A 24,791-nucleotide genomic window follows, 5' to 3' on the forward strand; every position below is an offset into this window, starting at 1 on the left:
TTGGACACAGCAGAAGAGAGTGAGCACACTCCCACACACCTATTGAACATCACAAAGTAGACTAGCCTACTTTAAAAATGCTCAGAATACTTATATTAGCCTGTAGTTAGGCAAACTCATCAAACACAAAGCCCATTTTATAATACAGCGTTGAATACCTTATGTAATTTATTGCATATTGTACTGAAAGTGAAAAACAGGATGGTTGGGTACAAAGTGCTTGTAACTGTATTGGTTGTTTACCTTCATGATGGTGAGGCTGACTGGGAGCTGCTGCTGTCTAGCATCATCATGAGAGTATTGTACCACATATCATTAGCCCAGGAAAAGAACAAAGGATGATTTTTATTTTTTCTATTTTTTAACATGTGGCTGTGCACAGTTTTCCCAGCACCATTTGTTGAAGGGTCTGTCTTTCCAGCATTGTGTAGTCTTGCTTCCTTTGCCATAGATTAATCGACCATAGGTGCATGGGCTTATTTCTAGGTTTTCTGTCTTCTTCTGTTGATCTCTGTTTTTGTTTTTGTGCCTGAACCATACTGTTTTGATGACTATAGCTTTGTAGTATAGTCTGAAATCAGGAACCCTGATTCTTACAGTTTCCGTTTTTCTTTTTCAAGATTACTGTTGCTATTCAGGATCTTTTGTGTCTCTATACAAATTTTGAGATTGTTTGTTCTAGTTCTGTGAAAAATGCCATTGGTAATTTGATAGGGATTGCACTGTATCTGTATATTTTCTTGGGCAGCATAGTTATTTTGACAATGTTAATTCTTCCAATCCACAAACATGGTATATCTTTCCATCTCTTTATGTCTTTGATTTCTTTCATCAGCATCTTACTGTTTCTAGGGTATAGGTCTTTTGTGTCCTTAGATAGGTTTATTCCTAAGTATTTTGTTCTTTTTGATATGATGGTAAACGGAATTGCTTCTCGAATTTCTCTTTTGGATCTTTCATTGTTAGTGCATATAAATGCAACAGATTCCTATGTATTAATTTTTTAACCTGTAACTTTACCAAATTCATTGATGAGTTCTAGTAGTTTTCTGGTATTATCTTTTGGATCTTGTATGTATAGTATCATGTCATCTGCAAACAGTGATAGTTTAACTTCTTTTCCAATTTAGATTTCCTTTACTTCTTTTTCTTCTCTGATTGCTGTACCTAAGACTTCCAAAACTATGGTGAGTGGAAGTAACGGGAGTGGACATCCTTGTCTTTATTGCTCATCTTAGAGGGAATGGTTTCAGCTTTTCACCATTGAGTTTGATGCTACCTATAGGTTTGTCCTATATGGCCTTTATTATGTTGAGGTTTGTACCTTCTATGTCCACTTTCTGGAAAGTTTTTTTTTTTATCATAAATGGGTTCTGAATTTTGTTAAAAACTTTTTCTGCATTTATTGAGATGATCATATGGTTTTTATTCTTCAGTTTGTTGATGTGATCTATCACATTGATTGATTTGTGAGTGTTGAAATGTCCTTGCATCCCTGAGATGAATCCCATTTGATCATGGTATTCTTTAACTTTATACACAAAAAATAAGCTCAAAGTGGAATAAAGACCTAAATGTGAGACCGGACACTATAAACTGCTAGAGGAAAACATAGGCAGTACACTCTGAAATAAATCACAGCATCTTTTTTGGCCCATCTCCTAGAATAATGGAAATAAAAACAAAAATAAACAACTGGAACCGACTTCAACTCTAAAGCTTTTGCACAGCAAAGGAAACTATATAACAAACAGACAACCCACAGGTTGAGAGAAAATATTTGCAAATGGTGTGACTGATAGGGATTAGTCTCCAAAATTTGTAAACAGCTTATGATGCTTAACAGCTTCAAAATAGCCCACTGCAAAAATGAGCAGAAGACCTGAATAGACATTTCTCCAAAAAGGCCATACAGATGGCCAACAGGCATATGAAAAGATGTTCAGCATAGCTAGTTATTCAGTTCAGTTCAGTTCAGTTTAGTCGCTCAGTTATGTCCGACTCTTTGCGATCCCATGAATCGCAGCACGCCAGGCCTCCCTGTTCATCACCATCTCCTGGAGTTCACTCAGACTCATGTCCATCGAGTCCGTGATGCCATCCAGCCATCTCATCCTCTGTCGTCCCCTTCTCCTCCTGCCCCCAATCCTTCCCAGCATCAGAGTCTTTTCCAGTGAGTCAACTCTTCGCATCAGGTGGCCAAAGTACTGGAGTTTCAGCTTTAGCATCGTTCCTTCCAAAGTAATCCCAGGGCTTATCTCCTTCAGAATGGACTGGTTGGATCTCCTTGCAGTCCAAGGGACTCTCAAGAGTCTTCTCCAACACCACAGTTCAAAAGCATCAATTCTTTGGCGCTCAGCCTTCTTCACAGTCCAACTCTCACATCCATACATGACCACAGGAAAAACCATAGCCTTGACTAGACGGACCTTAGTCGGCAAAGTAATGTCTCTGCTTTTGAATATGCTATCTAGGTTGGTCATAACTTTTCTTCCAAGGAGTAAGCGTCTTTTAATTTCATGGCTGCATTCACCATCTGCAGTGATTCTGGAGCCCCAAAAAATAAAGTCTGACACTGTTTCCCCATCAGAAATGGAAGTCAAAACTACAATGAGATATCATTCCACTCTGGTCAGAATGGGTATCTTCTGAAAATCCATAAGCAACAAGTGCCGGAAAGGGTGTGGAGAGAAGGGAACCCTCTTATACTGTTGTGTGCTCAGTCGCTTCAGTCACGTCTGACTCTTTATGACTTATGGACAGCAGCCCACCAGGCTTCTCTCTCCATGGGATTCTCCAGTCAAGAATACTGGAGTGGGTTGCCATGCCCTCCTCCAGGGGATCTTCTTGACCCAGGGATCAAACCTGCGTCTCCTGCATTGCAGGTGGATTCTTTACTTCTGAGCCACTGGGAAAGCCCCTTACACTGTTGGTGGTAATGTAAATTGGTACAGCCACAGTGGAGAACAGTCTGGAGATTCCTTAAAAAACTAAAAGTAGAGCTACCATATGACCCTGCAGTCTCACTCCTGGGCGTATATCTGGAGGAAAACATCTGAAAGGTCACATGCACCCTGTGTTCACTGCAGCACTGTTTACAATAGCCAAGACATAAAAGCAACCCAGATGTCCATTGAGAGAGGAATGGATAAAGAAGACATGGTACATATATACAATGGAATATTACTCAGCCATTTAAAAGAATGAAATAATGCCATGGATGGACCTAGAGGGTGTCATATTGAATGAAGTCAGTCAGACACAGAAGGAGAAATACTGTATGACATCCCTTATTCAGTGGAATCTAAAAAGAAATTATACACATGAATTTCCTTACAGAACAGAGACTCACAGACTTAGAAAATGAACTTATGGTTGTCAAGGGGAAGGGGTAGTTAGGGAGTTTGGGAAGGTCATGTACACACTGCTATATTCAAAATGGATAACCAGCTAGGACACATTGTGTAGCACATGGAACTCTACTTAGTATTGTGCCAGTCTGGATGGGATGGGGTTGGAGGAGAATGGATACATGTATATGTATGGCTGAGTCCCTTCACTGTTCACCTGAAATTACCACAACATTGTTATTGGCTATACTTCAATACAAAATAAAAAATTTGAAGTTTGGAAAAAATCACTAGCAAAAAAACATAAAGTGAGAAATGCACATTAAAATGATGTATAACATAACCACATTTATTTAAGAATGTATTCCAGTATCTAATAGCAAATTTCAGAAATGGAAAACCACAACTACATTTGCTCCAAGTTACTTTTACTAATACATGCTCCATGAAATAAAAAGCTTGTCCCTGAGAAAGAAAAAAAACACCGAGGATTTTAGTTTGAGGAAAACAAATCCATAAGATGATTAAATGTCAGATTTCAGTGGCCCCAGAGGCCAACTTCATGAGAAGACATGGAGAAATCCAAACTTACTACCATAACGTGGTTAATAGTGTCATCTTCTGTCAGATTGTATACAGAGCTGCCAATCCATATTTTCTGTTCATAGAGTAATGGATAACAGCTAAAATTTAAAGCAATTTAAAGTATTCAAGGTCCTATCCTTAATACCTGTCTATCACATGTTAACCTACTTAGTCCTCACAATACACTTATTTGGTAAATTTTATTATCATTCCTCTTTTTTACAGATGAGGAAACAGAGTCACATAGATAATAAACAACTTGTCTGACATCATGCAACCTATGTCAGAACCAGGTTTTTCACTTGGGTTGTCTGACTCCAGAGGCTTGTAATACTGTCCCACCAATATGTTTATTTTAGGAAATTTAGAAAATAGAAAAAAAATTTACAGAGAAAAATAGTCATCTCCTCAAGATAACTACTGTTAAGATTTTGTGTGTACTTTTCAGTGAAAATGTGATGGTGGTGGTTTACTTGTGAAAGGTTGTTGCTAAACCAGAAAAGACGCCAAGATTCTTGGCCTCCGGAAGAGAAGAATTCAATCTGGGGCCAGAGACGAGGCTTGATCCCTCAGAGCTTTTGTGTAATAAAGTTTTATTAAAGTATAAAAGAGATAGAGAAAGCTTCTGACATAAATATCAGAAAGGGGCAGAAAGAGTACCCCACTGCTAGTCTTTAGCTGGATGTTATATAGCTACTAGCAGTCTGCTAATTAAAGAATGGAGTCTCAAAACTCAGAGAATGGCACCAGGCCCCTCACCCATAACATGCATTTTGAGATAACATTGGCACCAGGTGAGTCATCCCAGGCCATAAAGAAAGGCAGATTACCATACAAATAAATAGTTTCATTAACATAGATTAGGAGAACAATGTATGAGTATAACATACTGGTTTGTCAAGTTAGTTCTGAGCCTAAATCTGAGCCTTTAGGCAGAACCGATTTGAAGATAGAGTCTAGGGCAAATGCATAGTATGTTAACATAGCCAAACATGTCCATAAGAAAAATGCATTGGTTAGCTCAAGGTTTGAGAAAAGTTAAGTTCAGGTGGAACCAGGTGTCTTTATGGTAAAACAGAATTTTAAGAAAAACCTTTTTTAAAGTTTGTATAGAGAAGGGGAAAAAATATAACACTAGTTTGTTTCCTCCTGCTGCTTAAGAGAGACAAAAAATGTCTGACACTTGCAGCCTGTTTCCTCCATTTGGAGACCCCTGGCCTTCCTGCCTATTATTCGCTCACTTGCTAAGTCAGGTCAGACTCTTGAAACCCCATGGACTATATAGCCCGCCAGGCTCCTCTGTCCATGGGATTCTCCAGGCAAGAATACTGGAGTCGGTTGTCATCTCCTCCTCCAGAGTATCTTCCCAAACCAAGAATCAAACCTGGGTCTCCTGCATTGCAGGCAGGTTCTTTAGCAACTGAGCAACAAGGGAATCCCATATAAAAATGTATTTTTCCCCTATACTAGGATTGGAATATACATTCTATTTTGTAATTTTTATGATTTTGAGTATTATTCTAAAACATGGTTTAAAAAATCTTTACACAAAAAAAGAAAAAATCTCTACACAGTATTTCACACCTCTAAAGTTACCATCTCCTATTTAACCATTCTCATTTAGACTATTTCCAGTTTTTCACTACTGTAAATACTGTTACAGTGAACATCCTTATCCGTAAGCGTTCATGACCATCTAAATTATTTCCTAATAAGTAACTTGCTAAAAAGTGGAATTGCTGAACCAAAAATGTGCCTTTTCAAAGCTGTTGGTACAGGTTGTCAAATTACACGTGTGTTCAGTTGCCCAGTCACATCACTATAGCCCGCCAGGCTCCTCTGTCTACGGGATTTTCTAGCCAAGAATACTGGAGTGGGTTGCCATTTCCTTTCCAAGGGATCTTCCCAACCCAGGGATAGAATTGGTGTCTCCTGCATTGGCAGGCAGATTCTTTACCACTGAGCCACCTAGGAAGCCCAGTTGTCAAACTGCCCTCTGGAAAAGTTGCAGCAGTTTGCATTCACACCAGCAATAGATAGATGTGAGTGCCCATTTTCAATAAATGCATATTGATACTTTTTTGTCAATTTGATGTATAATGTGGTATTTTTGATAACATGGATATCTTTAATCTTAATCGTAACATCTTTTACTAAATGTTATTGGTTGTTTGGATTTCTTCTTTTCTAATTTGTTTCTTAATGTCTGTTATCACTTTTCTAATAGGCTGTTTTTTTTTTCTTACTGATTAGTAAGAGCTTTTAGTATAATTAGACTTTGTATGCTATAAATGTTTTTCCCCCATTTGTTGTTTGCCTTTTCATTACAGTTTTTTTAAACTTTAAATTTATCTGAAAATTGTTCTTAGGCTCTGCTTTGCAAACCTGTGGGAGTCTGAATCCATGCCAAGCACTACCTGAGGCTAAATAACCATGTTGTATATTTTGTACCATTGTCACAGAATGTAAATGATAGGATTAAATTTAAAAATTGAGTCACCTTACAAATGAAAAACATACTGTACGGCACAGGGAACTACTTAATGCACTGTGGTGACCTGAATGGGAAGGAAGTCCAAAAGGGATTCACTTTGCTGTATGGTAGAGACTAACACAATACTGTAAAGCAACTATATTCAATAAAAATTAATTAAAAAAATAAAAGAATAGGGAAAAAATTTTAAAAAGCACAAATTTTTGGCTTGTTGAAATAAAAATTATTGAACCATCTAAAAGTGTTACTAATTCATGGTAATATTTTTCTTTTTTTTATTTATTTTTTCTGTAAAATTTTTTTATGTTGGTTTGATTTCTGTCAGACATCGACATGAATTAACCATAGGTATACATATGTCCCCTTCTTCTTGAATCTCCATCCCACCTCCCGCCCATTCCTACCCCTCTAGGTTATTACAGAGCCCCAGTTAGAGTTCCCTGGACCAAACAGCAAATTTCCATTGGCAGTCTACTTACACTTGTTACTCTATATGTATCCATGCTACTCTCTCCATTTGTCTCACCCTTTATTTATTTTTAATTGGAGAATAATCGCTTTATATTATTGTGTTGGTTTCCGCTGTACATTTACACGAATCAGCCATGGGTATACATACGTCTCCTCCCTCTTGAACTTCCCTCCCATCTTCTACCCCATCCCACTGCTCTAGGTTGTCACAGAGCACCAGGTTGAATTCCTGCGTCATACCGCAAATTCCCATTGACTGTCTACAAGCAGTTCGTGATATTTTGTCCATGGTATTTTATTCAGTCTGTGGATGCTGTGTGTAAATAGCTGTCATATAGCAGCAACTGCTGCTTTCATCTCAGTTCATTCAATTCAGTCACTCAGTCATGTCTGACTCTTTTCAGCCCCATAGACTGCAGCACACCAGGCTTCCCTGTCCATCACCAACTCCCAGAGCTTGTTCAAACTCATGTCCATCCAGTCAGTGATGCCATCCAACTGTCTCATCCTCTTCTGTCCCCTTCTCCTGCTTTCAGTCTGTTCCAGCATCAGGGTCTTTTCTAAAGGGTCAGTTCTTCACATCAGGTGGCCAAAGTATTGTAGCTTCAACTTCAGCATCAGTCCTTCCAAAGAGTATTCAGGACTGATTTCCTTTAGGATTGACTGGTTTTATCTCCTTACAATCCAAGGGACTCTCAAGAGTCTTTTCTAGCACCACAGTTCAAAAGCATCAATTCTTCAGCACTCAGCTTTCTTTATGGTGCAAGCCTCACATCCATACATGACTACTGGAAAAACCATAGCTTTGACTATACAGAGTTTTCTCAACAAAGTAATGTCTCTGCTTTTTAATATGCTGTCTAGGTTTGTCATAGCTTTTCTTCCAGGGAGCAAGCATCTTTTAATTTCATGGCTGTAGTCACCATCTGCAGTGATTTTGGAGCCCAAGAAAGTAAAGTCTGTCACTATTTCCATTGTTTTTCCATCTGTTTGCCATGAAGCTTTCATCTGGGATAGCCTTATAAATATAGGTCAAGTCTGGATACAGTAGAGGCCACACATTATTAAGGAGTCTTCAGAAGTTTTCTACTTATCTGCCTCGGCAGGGCAGGGGAAGAAGGGAGAAAAGGACCAATGAGTACCTCTGAAAGCCATGGTGACTGTCCCGTTCTCCTTAGCTTCATCTAGCTTTCCTAGTCTTGGCTGTCCCAGGCAGAGTTTAGAGAGGGAGTTCCCCCAAATTCTGTGGGCAAGTATGAGACCTGAGTTCAGGAATGGAAAACTTGAAATTTCCTGATGGAAAAAAAATTTCTCCACAGAAGAGGACAGAATGGAAGAGGAGACCCAGATTTGGAGAGGTTGGTGATGCCCTCTGGGTTACACAGGTTAGGCTAGAGAGATGCATGTTACCCGTTCAGGTGACTGTCTGGTAGAAAGCTGAACCTGAAGATTTGGTTAGAAGAGAGCTGAGCCTGATACTTAGATTTGGAAACCATCTGTGTGCATGGTCATTGAAAACTCAGGGAACATGAGAGTACACAGGTGTAAATAGCGAAATTAGAGCCAAAAAAAGAACTCCAGTGTTAGGGGATGGTCACCGGAAGAATAGCCAGCAAAAGTAGTTTTGCAAAACACAAAAAAAGTGGTTTTGCAGCGAAAGCGTTGAAGTCAGAGCAATACAAAGCCCCAGTGATAAGCACTGTGGTGCAGTGATAAGAATATGTGCATTAAAGTCAGATCTGCTGGCTGTGTATCGTGGGACAAGTTTCTTAACCTCTCTGGGTCTGTTTTCCCAGCCCAACATGAAGACAATACCTGTGTTAAGGACTGTGTGAGGGCTGAATGAGAATGTAGGAAAGTCCCTGGTTCTATTAAGCAGGGAGTGGGTGCTTTGTAGGAGCTAAGGAAGAATATGATCCCCTAAGAGCATTCTCAGTGCTTAAACCTGAGACGATTATTTACTTTGCTGAGAAGTTGTGAGATTAGTAACACTGTAAGCAAACCATCTCCTAATTGTGCCAGTTAATGCCCAATCTTGGGACATAAGAATTTGAGGATCAGAGCTTTTTCAGTTACAGTTTTGATATTGGCCTGCCCTTGAGCCAAAATTATAGTCGGCCCTCGATATCCACAGGTTCCACATTCTCAGATTCAACCAACCACAGATTGAAAATACTGGGATAAAAATCCAAAAAGTTCAATAAAGGCCAAACTTGAATTTGCCACATGCTAGAAACTGTTTACATAGCATTTACATTGTGTTAGGTATTATATGTAATCTAGAGATGAGTTAATGTATGTGGGGGTATGTCCATATAAGTTATACGCAGACACCACACCATTTTATATAAGGGACTTGGGCCTGTGTTGATTTTGGTATCTGTGGTGGGGGCAGGGAGGGACCCCCAGGCATACTAGGGACAACTGTATATTATTGCCTCGAAACATGGTCTTCAAGTCCTTTTCTTCTTGAGGAATTTCTCTGTTGGAAAAAACACTGGGGATTGCAGAACATCCTTTTCCCCTAGAGTAGTAAATTCAAATGTTAAGGTACTCATATTTTATGTATGTTCACTTATATTTAGAATAAAACTTTAGTTTTTAAGCAAACAATAAAGGTAATATGTGAAAATTACATATGGGTATAAAGAATTTCAAAGTATACAGATAGATGTAAACTGTAAAGTAATTCTTACCCCTTATCCAGTTCCTTTCCCAAGAGCTTGTTGTTATTGTTCAGTCGCTAAGTCATGTCCTTCTCCTTGCGATCCCATGAACTGCATCACAGTTCTCTGTTCATCACTATCTCCCTGAGTTTGCTCAAACTCATGTCCATTGAGTCAGTGATATAATCCAACCATGTCATTCTCTGTTGCCCCCTTCTCCCAAGAGGTAACTACTGTTTATAATTTCTTGTTTATCATTCTCATTAACATAAATACTTATATAGGTATATTCTCCACCCCCACACACAAATGGACTTGTACTCTACATAATGTACTGTTTTCATTGCCTTTTAAATGAACAATATCTCGAGGATTTTTTTCGTCGCCATAGGTAGCTCTTCCTTGTTCTTTTTAACAGATGCACAGATATCCTTTATACTGTGTGACAGTTTACATAACAGCCTCCAATTGATGGATGTTTAAGTTATTTCCAACTTGCAGTATTTCAAATACTACAATGAATATTTTCACATATGAGTGAGTTTTTGCACATTTATACAGTATAGTTATAGGATAAATTCCTGTTGGATGAAGGAGTAAGTGTACTTGAAAATTTAATACTATTAAATAGCACTCCAGAGAGGACACTTCCTCCAACTGGGGTATCCAGTCCTCTAAACCCATCCCAACACCATATTGAACTTAAAAGTCTCTGACAGAATAGTAGGTAAAATAGCATCTTGCTTTACTTTCTTTTTAATTAAAGTATAGTTGATTTATAATATTAGTTTCAGGTATACAACATAGTGATTCAGAATTTTTATAGGTTATACTCCATTTAAAGTTATTACAAAATAATGGCTATATTTCCCTGTGTTGTAGAATATATCCTTATTGCTTATTTATTTTATACGTAGTAGTTTGTATCTCTTAATCCCTCACTCCTGTCTTGTCCCTCTACCCTCTCCCAACTGGTAACCAATGGTTTGTTCTCTGTATCTGTGAATACGTTTCTGTTTTGTTATATTCATTCCTTAAAATATCTTGCTTTAATTTGTTCTTTAATTGCAAGACTAAACATTTAAATCATATATTAGCTATCTTTATTTGTATTTCTGTTCGAGTAATTTGCTTCTTTTTCTCTTTTAAAAACAATTGATTTAAGAATCCTGTTGATCTTGTTGATTTGTAATGTCTTAATATGAAGGAAGTTAACTCATTATCTATCATCCTTGGCAAATATTTTTACAAATTTTTGTACTTTCAGTTTGTTTATAGTCCTTTTCCCTGCAGGAGTTATAAAATTTTATTTATTTATGTATTTATATGTGTATTATCAGTCTTTTCCTTAATAGTGTCTTCTGCACGCTGAGACTTTTTTGAAAAACTCAACAGTATCTTTTCCAGGAGCTTTACTTTTATGTTAAGGTGTTTGATCTACTGAAATTGGGAGGGCTGTCCTTGGTGATAATGGTTGCTACTAAGCAGCCCTCCTCAGTCCATACTCATCGGCCTCAGCACTTGGCACACTTCCTGGAGGATCTGCTCCTGGTTCTTCACCGAGCAGATCACCAGGGTGCAGACCACCACATCCATGGAGCCTGTGGCCACCTGGTGCATGTTCTCCCCGGCAGCCATTAGAAGGGCTCAAACCACAGGTGTTGGCCTGGGCAATGCACTTGATCAAGAACTTCTCAGAGTTGGGGTTGGGATCAACACAGGTCACCTGGCATCCAGGGGAGGTAGAACTTGAAGTTGGCCCCCGTGCCACAGCCCAGCTCCAGCAGGGAGAGCTTCCCAGAGGGGCCCGTGAACTCCTGCAGGTTGCTGAAGAGCTCCTGCTTCTTGCTTGCCATCTGTTCGTTGTACATCACAGTGAACCTCGCCAGGAAGTAGGGGAACCCCTGTTTGCCTATCCAGTTCCACAAGCCCAGAAAGTCCAGCAGGTACATGGGAAATGCCAGGATGCAGACGGCCAGCCAGAGAATAAAATGGTTAGTCCCATCACTCAGAAGAGAACAGATCAACAGTTAGAGATCCGACTCCTTTAATTGGGGGAAGCAGGTATCTGGCCACACTCCAGAGCCAATCAGCTGCAGAGTAAAGAACTGGCTGTACTGGAAATACACAGCTGAAGTCAAATCTCGGGCAAGAGACCTATTTCATCCAATTAATAGATGTTTGGCAGAAGTTGCCTCATGGCTGACTTTTCATGAAGTGAAATGAGAAAGTTCCCAGCTTTTCCTTAGAAGGAAAGCTGATTACAACCCCCTATTCCTGCTTAGAGACTACTACTGCAGTTTTAAATGCGGAGTGTGTGTACTCACAGCTTATCTGTGAGTGACCTCTCCTAAGAAAACGATCTGTGGGTGGAGCCTGGCTAAAACCCACACCAGTAAGCCCATGCCAAGGCCCAGTTATTACTACATGCCCCTGCCTACTTCCTTTCCATCTCGCCCACTTCTGCCTCGTGGTTTTTTGGTTTTTTGTTTTTTTTTTTAAGTGAAAGCACTTGCCTATCTCATCACAGTTGGCAAGACCTTTCCCTTTCGCATTCTCAGCAGAGGCACTCAGGTGTTCATAACTCCACAATGGGATTATTTTTAAATCACTGTTTTTGGCCGCCCATCTTTTAAAGGGCAAGTTTCACCTTCAAACTGTGCCACACAGCTTCAGTTCAGGGGCTTCCCAGGTGGTGCTAGTGGTAAAGTACCTGCCCACTAATGCAAGATAGACTTAAGAGAGGAGGGTTCGATACCTGGGTCAGGTAGATCCCATTCCAGTATTCTTGCCTGGAGAATCCCATAGGCAGAGAAATTTGGCAGGCTACAGTCCATAGGGTCACAAAGAGAAGGACACTACTGAAGTGACTTAACATGCTTACATGCACTGTACTACATTATTGAGCTTATTTACATAAAAAAATAGTGCCCAGAATAATCACTTTTGGGAACCTAGAGTATTCAGAAAATGTTTCCAGATACCCCTCTATTTTAAACAAGAAAGCCTGAGGTTTTGGGTGATCAGGGAACACAGAAATTTTCAAAAATAATGATATTTACTTTTTTAAACCAGGTGATGGATACAGAGAATGTTCTGTGGTTTTATTATTTGTCACCATGGTTTAGTTGCTAAGTTGTGTCTGACTCTTGCAACTCCATGGTCTGTAGCCCTCCAGGCTCCTCTGTCCATGGGATTTAGCAAGCAAGAATGCTGCAGTGGGTTGCCATTTCCTTCTCTGGAGGATCTTCCCCACCCAGGGATGGAGCCAGGGTCTCCAGCTTTGCAGGCAGATTCTTCACAGACCGAGCCACCAGGTAAGCCACTATTATTTGTTATACCCACACATATTTTATAAATATATATTCCATCTTAACAGCTTTCTTGAGGTAGACGTGACATACAATAAACTACACACATTTAAGCTGTCTAGTTTGGTTAAGTTTTCGTGCATGTACACACCCATGAAATCATTGCTTCGGTCAAAGTAATGAATATACCTATCACCTCCCCCAAATACCTCTTGCCTCTTGGTGATCCTTCTTTCCTGTCCTCCCTGCTCCTGGGCCACCACTGATCTGTTTTCTGTTGCTAGAGATTAGTTTGCATTTCCCATAATTTAATGTTAATGGAATCATACAATATCTACTTTTTTTGGTCTGGCTTCTTTCATTTAGCATAACTGAGAGTCATCCATATTGTTGCATGCACCCGTTGATTTTCCTCCTGGGTAGTATTCCACCATACGGATCTAAACCAGTGTGTTTATCCACTCACCTGTTGATGGACATTTGGATTGTTAACAGTTTTTGGCTGTTACAAATGACGCTACTATGGGGACTTTCCTGGTGGTCCAGGGGTTAAGAATCCACCTTGCAATGCAGTGGAATCAGGTTTGATCTTTGGTCAGGGAACTAAGATCCCATGTACTACAGAGTAACTAAGCCTGCATGCCACAACTACTGAGCCTGGAACCCACAAACCACAACTAGAGAGTCCATGAACCGCAAGGAAAGATCCAATGTGCTGCAACAAAGATCCTGTGCACCATGCTAAGACCCAATGCAGTCAAAAAAATAAATGTTTTTTTTTTTTTTAATTAAGCTATTGTGAACATTAGTGTACAAATCTCTGTATGGACATATGCTTTCTTCTGGATAAATTCCTATGAGTAGAATGTATAAGTCACATGGAGGTATATGTTTACCCTTTAAAGAAACCGCCAAACTGTTTTCCAAAGTGGTTGTACCACCAGCAGTGTATGAGAGATTGAGTTGCTCTGTATCCTCACCTACACTTGGTGTGGTCAGCCTTTTAATCTTAGCCATCCTAAAAAATGTCTTGTGGTCCCTCACTGTAGTTTTAATCTGCATCTCCCAGGTGATTAATGATATCAAGCATCTTTCAATGGGCTTATTTGCCATCTATGTATCTTATTTGCAGTGTTTGTTCAAATCTCTTGAACATTTTATTAATTATGATTATGATTGTTTTTGCCTATGCTGCGTGGCATGTAGGATCTTAGTTCCCCAACCAAGGATTGAAACTGCACCCCCTGGAGTGAAAGTGCAGCACCCTAACCACTGGACCACCAAGGAATTCCTTGAATATGTTAAAATTGGGTTATTTTCTTATTGAGTGTTGAAAATTCTTTGCAAGTCATTATTAAATATGTGTTTTGCAAGTATGTTTTCCTACTCCATGGCTTGTCTTTTTAATGGTATGCTAAAAAGTGCAGAAATCCTTGTGTCGTCTTCGTTTGGTTTTGGTATCAGAATTCCATGGGATCACGCTATGGGAAAGGGAAGACTACAGTATAGAGTATAGGTGTCTTAGAAGACACATCCCACCCAGAGACTGGAGTCACAAAGGGCTTTTTGGAGGAACAAACATCTATTTATTTATTTATTTGTCTGCCCCAAGTCTTAGTTGCAGCATGCAGGATTTTGAGTTGTGGCATGTGGGAACCAGTCCCAGGGATCCAACCTGGGCCCCCTTTATTGGGAGCACAGAGTCCAGTCTTTTGGACTTCCTCTAGGAAGTCCCCCCAGAGGAAGGAACATCTGAAGTGAGACACCAGGGACTTCCCTGCTGGTCCAGTGGATAAGAATCCACCTGCCAATGCAGGGGACACGGGCTTGACCCCTGATCCGGATAGATCCCACATACCATGGAGTAACTAAGCCAATAAGCCACAACTGTTGAGCCTGTGCTCTAGATCTGGGGAGCTGCAACTATAGAGCCCACGTGCTCTGGAGCCCATGCTCTGCAACAAGAGAAGCCACCACAATAAGAAGCCTGCTCACTGCAACTGGAGAGAAGTCCCTGAGCTCTGCCACTAGAGAAAAGCCTGTGCAGCAAAGAAGACCCAGCACAGCAAAAAATAAATAAACATAGTTATTTTTTATAAAGGCAAAGTGAGACATCGGTGGTAAGTAGGAATCAGCTAGATGGAGGCTGGGCAGAGCCCGAACGCTGCAGCAGAGGCACAGCATGTGAACAGACAGGGAGGAGAAGGGAGCATCGGTGCATCGGGGGAGCGGAAATACAGGGAGCATCCTTGTGAGGCTGGCGTCATACTCAGTTCAGATAAAGAAACAACAAGATTTGATGATTTACCCACAGTTTCTCAGTTGGCTTGACCTGGAATCCAGGTCTGTTTTACCCTTAAGAGGCCGTTTTTACTCTCACTGCCCCACGAATGTCTCTAATGCTGATTGGGTCCTCAGTGTTATTACACTGAAACTGCAGACAGGTTGTTTAAAATTAGAAGAGGACGAAGGAGTGAACCTAAGCAATGCCTTCATATGAGGTGTAGGAGGAAGAAAGTGCCAATTGAAAGTAGTAGTGAAAGAAAAATAATGGAAGCCAAAGAAAGCGTTGTGAGAGGAATGGTGTCACATTCCAAAGATGGAGAGAGTTGAAGAGTTAGTGGGTTTTCTGACTCTACTTGGCGATGATCTCATTTAGCTGATGAGAATGTAATTTCTGGGGGTGGGGGCGGTCACAAAAGGATGGAAAAATGAGTGTTAAGTAGAGGAATACAGATCACTTTTTCAGATATGTTAATTACTGGATGCAGGAAAGTGTAAGCAGGGAAACCAACTTTGAGATGGAGGCAGTCTTATTAGGAGATGATCTTAAGATAAACACTAAAGAAGGGGAAGGAAGCAGTCTGCATAGGAGAAGTTGAGCTGTGATGTAGGATACAGGCTGAGCTGACCATCAGAGCTGTCCTGGGTTAAGGTAAGAGGGGTGAATCTTCACCTTCCCACCTAGATCAATTATTTGATGTTGCCTGCCTGAGAAAGTGGTAAGAGTTCATGCCTGAGGCCAACAGCCTTCTCACTCGAAACGGGTAATAAATCCTTCATTCTCACAGGGGGATACGTCTAGTGCATTCCAGCATTATCACAAGGAGGAATACTTTTAGGATAGCTAAAGATAATGAGAGGGTAACAGGCAGGAAGTCCAGGGGTCTCCAAAAGGAGGAAATAGGCTGCAAGAGTCAGACATTTTTCTCTCTCTCTTAAGCGGCAGGAGGAAACAAACTGTTTCCCCTTCTCTATACAATTTAAAAGAAGTTTCTCTTAAAATACTGTGTTGCCATAATGACACCTGGTTTCACCTGAAATTAACTATTCTCAAACCTTGAGTTAACCAATGCATTCTTTGGAAATGTTTGTCTTAAGCTATGTTAATGTACTATGCATTTACCCCAGACTCTGTCTTCAAGGCGGTTCTGCCTAATGGCTCAGAACCTACTTGACAAACCAGTATGTTATACTCAGATATTGTTGCCCTAGTCTATGTAAACGAAACTGTTTGTATGGTAATCTGCTCTTCTACAAGATTCAAGTCAATCGTTTTATGGCCCAAGATGACTCGTCTGGTGCCAAGATTACTCCAAAATACATCTTATGGTTGAGGGGCCTGGTGCCATTCTGAGTTTTAAGACATTGCTTTTTTTCATTAGCAGACTACTAGTGACTATATAACATCCAGCTGAAGACTTAGCAGGGGGGGTACTCTGTTTGCAGCCTACTGATACCTATGTCAGAAGCTTTCTCTATCTCCTTTATACTTTAATAAAACTTTATTACACAAAAGCTCTGAGCGATCAGGCCTCGTCTCTGGCCCCAGATTGAATTCTTCTCCTCCGGAGGCCAAGAACCCTAGTGTCTTTTTGTGGTTCCGCAACAACTTTTCAATGTCACAAGGAGGAATGTTCTTAGAGTAGCTGAAGATAATATTTATCTTCCCAAGTGGCTCAGTGGTAAAGAATCCAATTGCCAATGCAGGAGCCTCTGGTTAAATCTCTTGGTTGGGAATATGCCCAGGAGGAGGAAATGGCAACCTACTCCAGTATTCTTGCCTGAAAAATTCCATGGACAGAGGAGCCTGGTGGGCTACAGTCCATGGGGTCACAAAGAGTTGGACACAACTGAGTGACTTTGAGTACACACACACACAGTATAAGCTTAGTTATTTAACTTTGGATTAAGACAGTTTAGGACTTGCATAGTGTTGAAAGTTGGATACTGGCTTGGTTTGAGTGGAGGACATTGTCTTTATGAATCCTGTTTACATAAGGAAGACAGGGAGTGACATCTTCAAAGAGTAGAGTGTTTGAGGCTGAAAGGGAAGCCTTTTGCCTTATTATTGTTGTCATCTTTATCGTGGGAGTCTCTCTGGTTAGGGAGCATTTGAATGTGCAGAATATAAGGAGTCAGAAGAACTAGACCCTTGCTGTCTCAGCCATCCAATGCCAATTAGTCTTTTGATAATTTAATAAGCATGTATTGAACAATTAATGTTTATTGGCCCCTGCAGACACATGAAGAGTACTCCAGGTATCACCAAGAATATCATGGACATAGTAAAACAAATATGAATTATAAACTGTAATACCATCAGAATGGAATATAAGAGAGTTGGCCAATGATAAAAATATATTTGTTGTCTAATTCCTCTTCCATTTTTAATTTAAGGTCAGAGTAACTTACATTTTTTAGCATAAGATCAGTTCCAAGTAAAGACTTACACTGGGAAATTAGGGTTCTCAGTCTTGTCTTTGTTCTTATTGCTAGCAGGTCATCTTGTGTGGGTTATTTTTGTTTTCTTTTGTTTCATCGGTCGCTAAGAGTGTCTATAAAATTCCTAGAAAGGAGGCTGAAAGTTAACTATTGAAATTTCAGCAGGTTCCAAGTGGTAGAAGGAGGAATGAATGAGTCTTGATTCCCTGGTGGCTCAGATGGTAAAGAATCCACCCGAAATGCAGGAGTTCCAGTTTCGATCCCTGGGTTGAGAGGGTCTCCTAGAGAAGGGCATGGCAACCCACTCCAGTATTCAGTCAAAACAGTAGTAAGTTAAGCTTAAGGCCACATATGCCTGCCCACCGACAGCTTCAGATCTCTGGTTATCCACTGCTGAAGGCTTATCAGAGAGAACTGATATATCCCTAAAGTGTTCATGGAGAAATGGAAGGTGCCTGAGGTGTTTGTTGGGGAACTGAGTAAATCTGCATGAACTGTATGTTTTTAAAAGATGAATGATATGTTTACTTGGCAAAATTATTTTAAATTGCAAAACCATATACAGTGTATATTCATGAGAGGTCCTCCTTTTGCCTGACCTCATTTGTGCTCCTCCACTCCTTCCTCTTGGAGTCGGCATTACCAGTTTTGGGTATCCTTTGGATTTCGTTTGTACATGTATATTCTATCTCTCTTGCTGCATAAATGATAGCATAGTGTTCTATAAATTGTATCTTTAACATCACAGTGTATCTTGGAGACTGTTTCCTGTCAATCCGTTTAGATTTGCCTTGTTTATGGTATTCCATTCTATGAATGTCCTATGATGTTTTAGTCTTTTGACACTACAAACAGTAGTGGGAAATATTCTTGCACATATTGATACTTCCTATACAAGTGTTTCTTTATTATGCATTCTTAGAAATGGAATTACTGGGTCAAAGAATATGTAGACTTTTGACATTTAGACAGAAAATTAATTAGCATTCTTATCTTGTAAAACAGTCTTACAACTTTTTTGATAAGGAATGGGATAAAATAGTTATATTACATTGATCCATGAGTGCCTTTTTCCCCCTGCTGTCAATGGCTGTTTGATAGGAGGAAACTTACTGGCTCTAAGAGAAGGTGACGCTTAGTGATTGGGGGTGAGCTAGAATGTCAAGGCACATTGTTAATCATAACTGTCTGAGTACTGCAGGGTTGAATCTTGTTGCTTGTGTCTCCACTTGATCTTTTTCTTAACATAATTTAATGACTGAAATGACCTGGGGGTATGGTCCTAGAGAGCAAAGTGGTCTTATATTAACTTACTGCTTCTATATGGATGTTGGATTTTTATGGAGACCTAAACACTGGGTAGCACCCAGTGCATATTGACTCTCCATTCCTTGCCCTAGTTATGTTCTCTAGACACTGCAAGCAATGAATAGTTGCTGACTCAATGTTTTGATGAGAAAGTTGGAATCTAGGGAATTCCCTAATGGTCCAGTGGTTGGAACTCAGGGTTTTTGCTTCCAGGCCCAGGTTCCATCCTTGGTCTGGAAACTAAGATCCTACAAGCTGCACAGCACAGCGAAAAAAAGAAAAAAGCAAGAAGTTGAAATCTAGAATCCATTTTCTTTCTTGGAGAGAGATTTCAGAAAGAAGATCAGACTCTGTGTTTAAAAGTTCTGTAAGTAATTATGGGAATAATCACTTAGAATTGCAATAATTTGATTTTATGTTGAGAATTTCTTTTTAAAATTATTTAGCTATCACCCTTTCACACATGATACTGGAGAAAATACACTACTGTCTCAATTGTTTTAAAATATAACCTTTAAAGGCCTGTTTTGAATAGGAATCGTCCTCAAATATATTGAATACTTCTGTGCCTTCTGAAACCAGTTATCAATCATCAAGACAAAAGTAATCTAATTGAACTGGTCCTTCCCGAGTAGAGCAGCAATTAGAAACTTGAGTTATTCTTACTAATATAATATTAATAATGAAAAAGCAAGAGAGTTCCAGAAAAACATCTATTTCTGCTTTATTGACTATGCCAAAGCCTTTCACTGTGTGGATCACAATAAACTGTGGAAAATTCTGAAACATATGGGAATACCACACCACCTGACCTACCTCTTGAGAAATCTGTAGGCAGGTCAGGAAGCAACAGTTTGAACTGGACATGGAACAACAGACTGGTTCCAAATAGGAAAAGGAGTATGTCAAGGCTGTATATTGTCACCCTGCTGATTTAACTTATATGCAGAGTACATCATGAGAAACGCTGGGCTGGAAGAAGCACAAGCTGGAATCAAGATTGCTGGGAGAAATATCAATAACCTCAGATATGCAGATGACACCACCCTTATGGCAGAAAGTGAAGAACTAAAGAGCCTCTTGATGAAAGTGAAAGAGGAGAGTGAAAAAGTCGGCTTAAAGCTGAACATTCAGAAAACGAAGATCATGGCATCGGGTCCCATCACTTCATGGCAAATAGATGGGGAAACAGTGGAAACAGTGTCAGATTTTATTTTTTTGGGCTCCAAAATCACTGCAGATGGTGACTGCAGCCATGAAATTAAAAGATGCTTACTCCTTAGAAGGAAAGTTATGACCAACCTAGATAGCATACTAAAAAGCAGAGACATTACTTTGCCAACAAAGGTCCGTCTAGTCAAGGCTATGGTTTTTCCAGTGGTTATGTATGGATGTGAGAGTTGGACTATAAAGAAGGCTGAGCGCCAAAGAATTGATGCTTTTGAACTGTGGTGTTGGAGAAGACTCTTGAGAGTCCCTTAGATTGCAAGGAGATCCAACCAGTTCATCCTAAAGGAGATCAGTCCTGGGTGTTCATTGGAAAGACTGATGTTGAAACTGAAACTCCAATACTTTGAACACCTGATGCAAAGAGTTGACTCATTGGAAAAGACCCTAATGCTGGGAAAGACTGAGGGCTGGAGGAGAAGGGGGCGACAGAGGATGAGATGGTTGGATGGCATCACCAACTTAATGGACATGGGTTTGGGTAGACTCTAGCAGTTTTTGATGGACAGGGAGGTCTGGCGTGCTGCAGTTCATGGGGTCGCAAAGAGTCGGAAACAACTGAGTGACTGAACTAAACTGAAAAAAAACCATTCAACACACTTTGGCACTTCTTTCTATTTTATTTTATTCATTTAATTAGTTTATTTTTTAGCTATGCTGCGTGGCTTGCAAGATCTCAGTTCCCTAGCCAGGGATTGAACCCGGGGCACAGTAGTGAAAGGCTAGAATCCTAACCACTCTATCACCAGGGAACTCTAATAATAATATTCTTCTTTGGGAGGTGGGTTGGAGGGGGCCAGTGCTGTGTGACTTGTGGGCTCTTAGTTGCCTGACCAAAGATCAAACTCACACCCTTGGTAGTGAAAGTGTGGAGTCCTAATCATTGGACCACCAGGGAATTCCCAATAATCTTCATAATAATGTTTCAGAGTGATTGAAGTATGCGGAAGTTGTCTCCTATCAATAGTCCACAATTTTCCATGTAACAGCCATAGTCCCATATCGGATTTGTGGTTTCTACTTTTTTGTGTGTTATCCTGACTTCTTAGAATTAATGTAAAATAAAAGTAAAAAGGCTCTTAAGTGGGTTCTAGGAGTTGTGCTCTGCTTGGAATCCAAGTGGTATGCTGAGTGGTCAGATGTGTAAGTCCCATTTAGGTGATGTGCTGGCTGAGAGAGGGGTGGGACTTAGTCAGCAATATTGAGGTCTGCTGGTGAAACCATCTGGTAGCTCAAACTCTGATAGGAAGGACATGGATTATAATTATTATTCATTATAACAAAGTTATTAATTATAAAGTTCTTGATATTGGTGACTATAGAGATGAAAAGTTATGTTTTCTAACTTAGCAAGAGGTGATATGTTTTACACTCCAGAATATAGATGAAATCTAAGGCAATGGCACCCCACTCCAGTACTCTTGCCTGGAAAATCCCATGGATGGATGCTGGGAGCCAGTGTGAGGAATCCTGCCCATGGCAAAGGTCATGAGGAAGGAAACCAGACATACGCAAAGGTGTGATCTGGCTTCAGGGGTTCCCCCTGGGTTTTCCTGAACATCTACCCCCAAAACCAGAGTCTGCCTGCCTTATTGTACTGTTCTTTCCACTCTTCTGCCTCTAAAAGGAATTAACTTAGGGCTCCAGTTAACAGTCTCCTGCATATAAAAAGAATGTCTCGGTTTAAACCCCTTTGATGGGTTTCTAACTTACCTGACTGGTCTGCCTGGACTTTTACAACTTGTGAATTGTTTACAGCCCCCCAACCATGAGAGGCACAAAGCTTAAAGCATCTTAAAGATACAGAGCCTTTTCTAAAGAGGTAAAAATTATATTGGTGACCGGTTTCACTGTTGAGTCAATGACTGCTGCCAGGCCTCCATATCCTTTATCTTTTAGGCACCTGGGAGGATATTAATCAATGTAATTGGGATATAGAAAAAGGAATATTAGCAACACTAGACTTTTCAGTTAATTACTTTTCTCTTTGTTATAAATCACTTTACTCCTTTTCCTTGTTATAAATTGTTGTATCCTTGCTATGTAAGAATGTAACTTTATTTAGTGCATTCTGAGGGTGGCACCAGACTTTGGGAAGAACAACACTATTAAGGCAAATAAGTCTTCTGGTTGACAAACCCTTATCAGAAAAGGGCTGTAAAATGTTAATTGGCCTTCTGGCCAGAAGATGATGTAAATCACCTAAGACTTGTGTATACAACTAGGTATGCAGAGAGAAAGCCTGGTCTCAATAAGAGTCAGGGCTGCTGACGCTGCATAATTTTGTATTATCCATTGATCTTTATGTACAAAAAAAGGTATAAAAGGCCTTTCCAGACAATAGAGGATGGGTCAGTCACTGGAAAGACTGGTTTTCCCTGGCTGTTTTCAGGCTGAATTCCCATCTGGGGTGTGGAGGCTCTCCGAGTCTACTTACTTGCCCTGGCTTTTAAGACCCATGAGAGAGGGAGCCTAAGGTGGTGCACCCTCCGTTATTCAAGTGGGCGCCAGTGGCCTAACATAGACAGTGCAAGTTCCTTGTCTTGGAACTTTATTAGTTCTCCACGTAAACCAAGTTATTCAGCCTCTTTTCTCCACTAAATTTTCCTATTACACTATTTCTTCCTAATCTCTTTTATATTTCTAAATAAATAAGTTTTTCTTCGCCTACACCGTCTCCCCTTCGAATTACCCTGGATTCACCAGGACTGGACCCCGGCAGATGGAGGAGCTAGCTATATTGTTTTCTATGTCACTTGTTTCCGAAGAATTTCTTATGTTCACAAATGTGTGACTGAGCCTGTGATATAATGCTGATATGCAGTTCCACATGAGATCAATGGTTGTAATAATGTAACTCTAGATATGGGAAGAAACAACAAGAGGGAATATTTTCCTGGACCAAGAGGCTCCTGAGATAATAGTCCAGAGACTTTTGCTACTTGCAAGTGAAAGGTCAGGGCAAGGTCAGGCATGCCTGGGCATGCCCGGGCATGTCGGGACATGCCCCAGCAGAGGGCGCTGCAGACACACCCCGGAGACGGGCCAGCAACCAAGCCGACCAATCAGGAACCAACACGGAGCCCTTGAACACCAATCACCGCTGAGCCCGCGTTTTCTTCCTTATATGGGAGCCCCGGCCCAGGCTATAAAACCCCTTCCCCACCCCTCACACCTCGCAGACTCCGCTGACTCCCTTTGCTTTGCAGACCCCCCTTGCTTTCCTGCTTACCCGCCCCCGGGAGTTCTGCCTGAGAGCGACCGCCCAATAAAAGGCCCTGTTCAACGGTCCATAGGGGTGGTTCCTTCTTCCCGCGGCGTTTCTTACATCTGGCGCCCAACGTGGGGCTCGAGGTGAGGGCTTCTGGCACTCGCCGTAGAGGCCCCCTCGAGCTCCACCGCCGCGGTAGCCCCCGGACCCAGGCGGCTGACCAGCCCCCCGGACGGCAGGATACGGGGTAAGTCCCTTCGGCTTTGGAGCCCGCCCTCCCTGGCGACCACTACCTAGGACCCAGTAACGGGTGCGCACTTTCTGGGTCCTCCCGGTCACCAGCTCGTGAGGGAGACGTCCCGAACGGCTGTGTAGACCTTCGGCTTCGGCCTCCGGCTTCGGCCTTCCTCGGTGCCCAGCTCGGGAGGGAGACGTCCCGAACGGCTGTGCGGATCCTCCGGCTTCGGCCTTCCTCGGTCCCCCAGTACAGGAGGAAGACGTTCCGAACAGCTGTGCAGACCCCCGGCTTCCCTTGGCACCCGAAGACGTTCAGGCAGCGAGGGTTAGTCTCCGTTTGGTGATCGCCATGGGATCGACGGCCTTCAAACCCGATCCCCAATATTCCACCCCCTTAGAGTGCCTGCTGGCTAATCTGTGGACCCTAAAACTAAAGGGATATATCCGCTCCAAGCAGCTCACTTTTCTGTGTTCAGAAGCCTGGCCTCAGTATCCCCTAGATAATGGCTCACAATGGCCAGCCACAGGGACATTTGACTTTGACGTCCTCCGTGATTTAGATAACTGCTGCCAGAGAACGGGAAAATGGTCTGAGGCCCCCTATGTTCAGGCCTTTTGGGCGTTGCGCTCTCGCCCCACCCTGTGCACCACGTGCACTCCCCTCCAAATCCTGCTTATCCTGGCTCCCCCTATTCCAGCCTCCCGGGCCAAACCAGCTCCTCCCGTCCCTGAGTCCTCTGCTTTCTCTGTTCCCCCGGAAGATCTGGTGGCCCCTCCTCCCTATACCTCTCCCACGGCCCCTGCCCCTTCCACTCCGGACTCTCCTACGTCTGCTCCCGCCCCCGAGACCCCACCACTGGTCCCGGATCCTCCGGCCCTTAACCCTATCTTGTATCCTCCCCCCCCCCCCCGTCACTCCCTCCCCTTCCCCAGTTAGCTCCCACACTCGCTCCCACAGCAACCCTCCGGGAGCCTCCCTTTCCCCTCCCCCAGCCCTGCTATTCCCTCTCCGACAAGTAGCTGGAGCTGAGGGTCTAGCCCAAGTCCATGTCCCCTTCTCTCTCTAAGACTTAGCACAGATTGAGGCCAAACTGGGTTCCTTCTCCTCCAACCGCACTCAGTACCTTAAGCAGTTTACTGGTCTGACCCACTCCTACGCCTTGACATGGCAGGACATATATGTCATCCTGGGGTCTACCACCACCC

At 41.6% G+C, this 24,791-nt stretch overlaps 1 pseudogene; it reads right to left on the bottom strand.

Moving 5' to 3' along the window:
* Window positions 1–3,023: 3,023 nt before the first annotated feature.
* On the bottom strand, window positions 3,024–13,357 carry LOC138078599 (thiol S-methyltransferase TMT1A-like; annotated as a pseudogene).
* Window positions 13,358–24,791: the final 11,434 nt, after the last annotated feature.

This window comes from Capricornis sumatraensis, chromosome 4, assembly GCF_032405125.1.
Source record: "Capricornis sumatraensis isolate serow.1 chromosome 4, serow.2, whole genome shotgun sequence".
Lineage (NCBI taxonomy): Eukaryota > Metazoa > Chordata > Mammalia > Artiodactyla > Bovidae > Capricornis > Capricornis sumatraensis.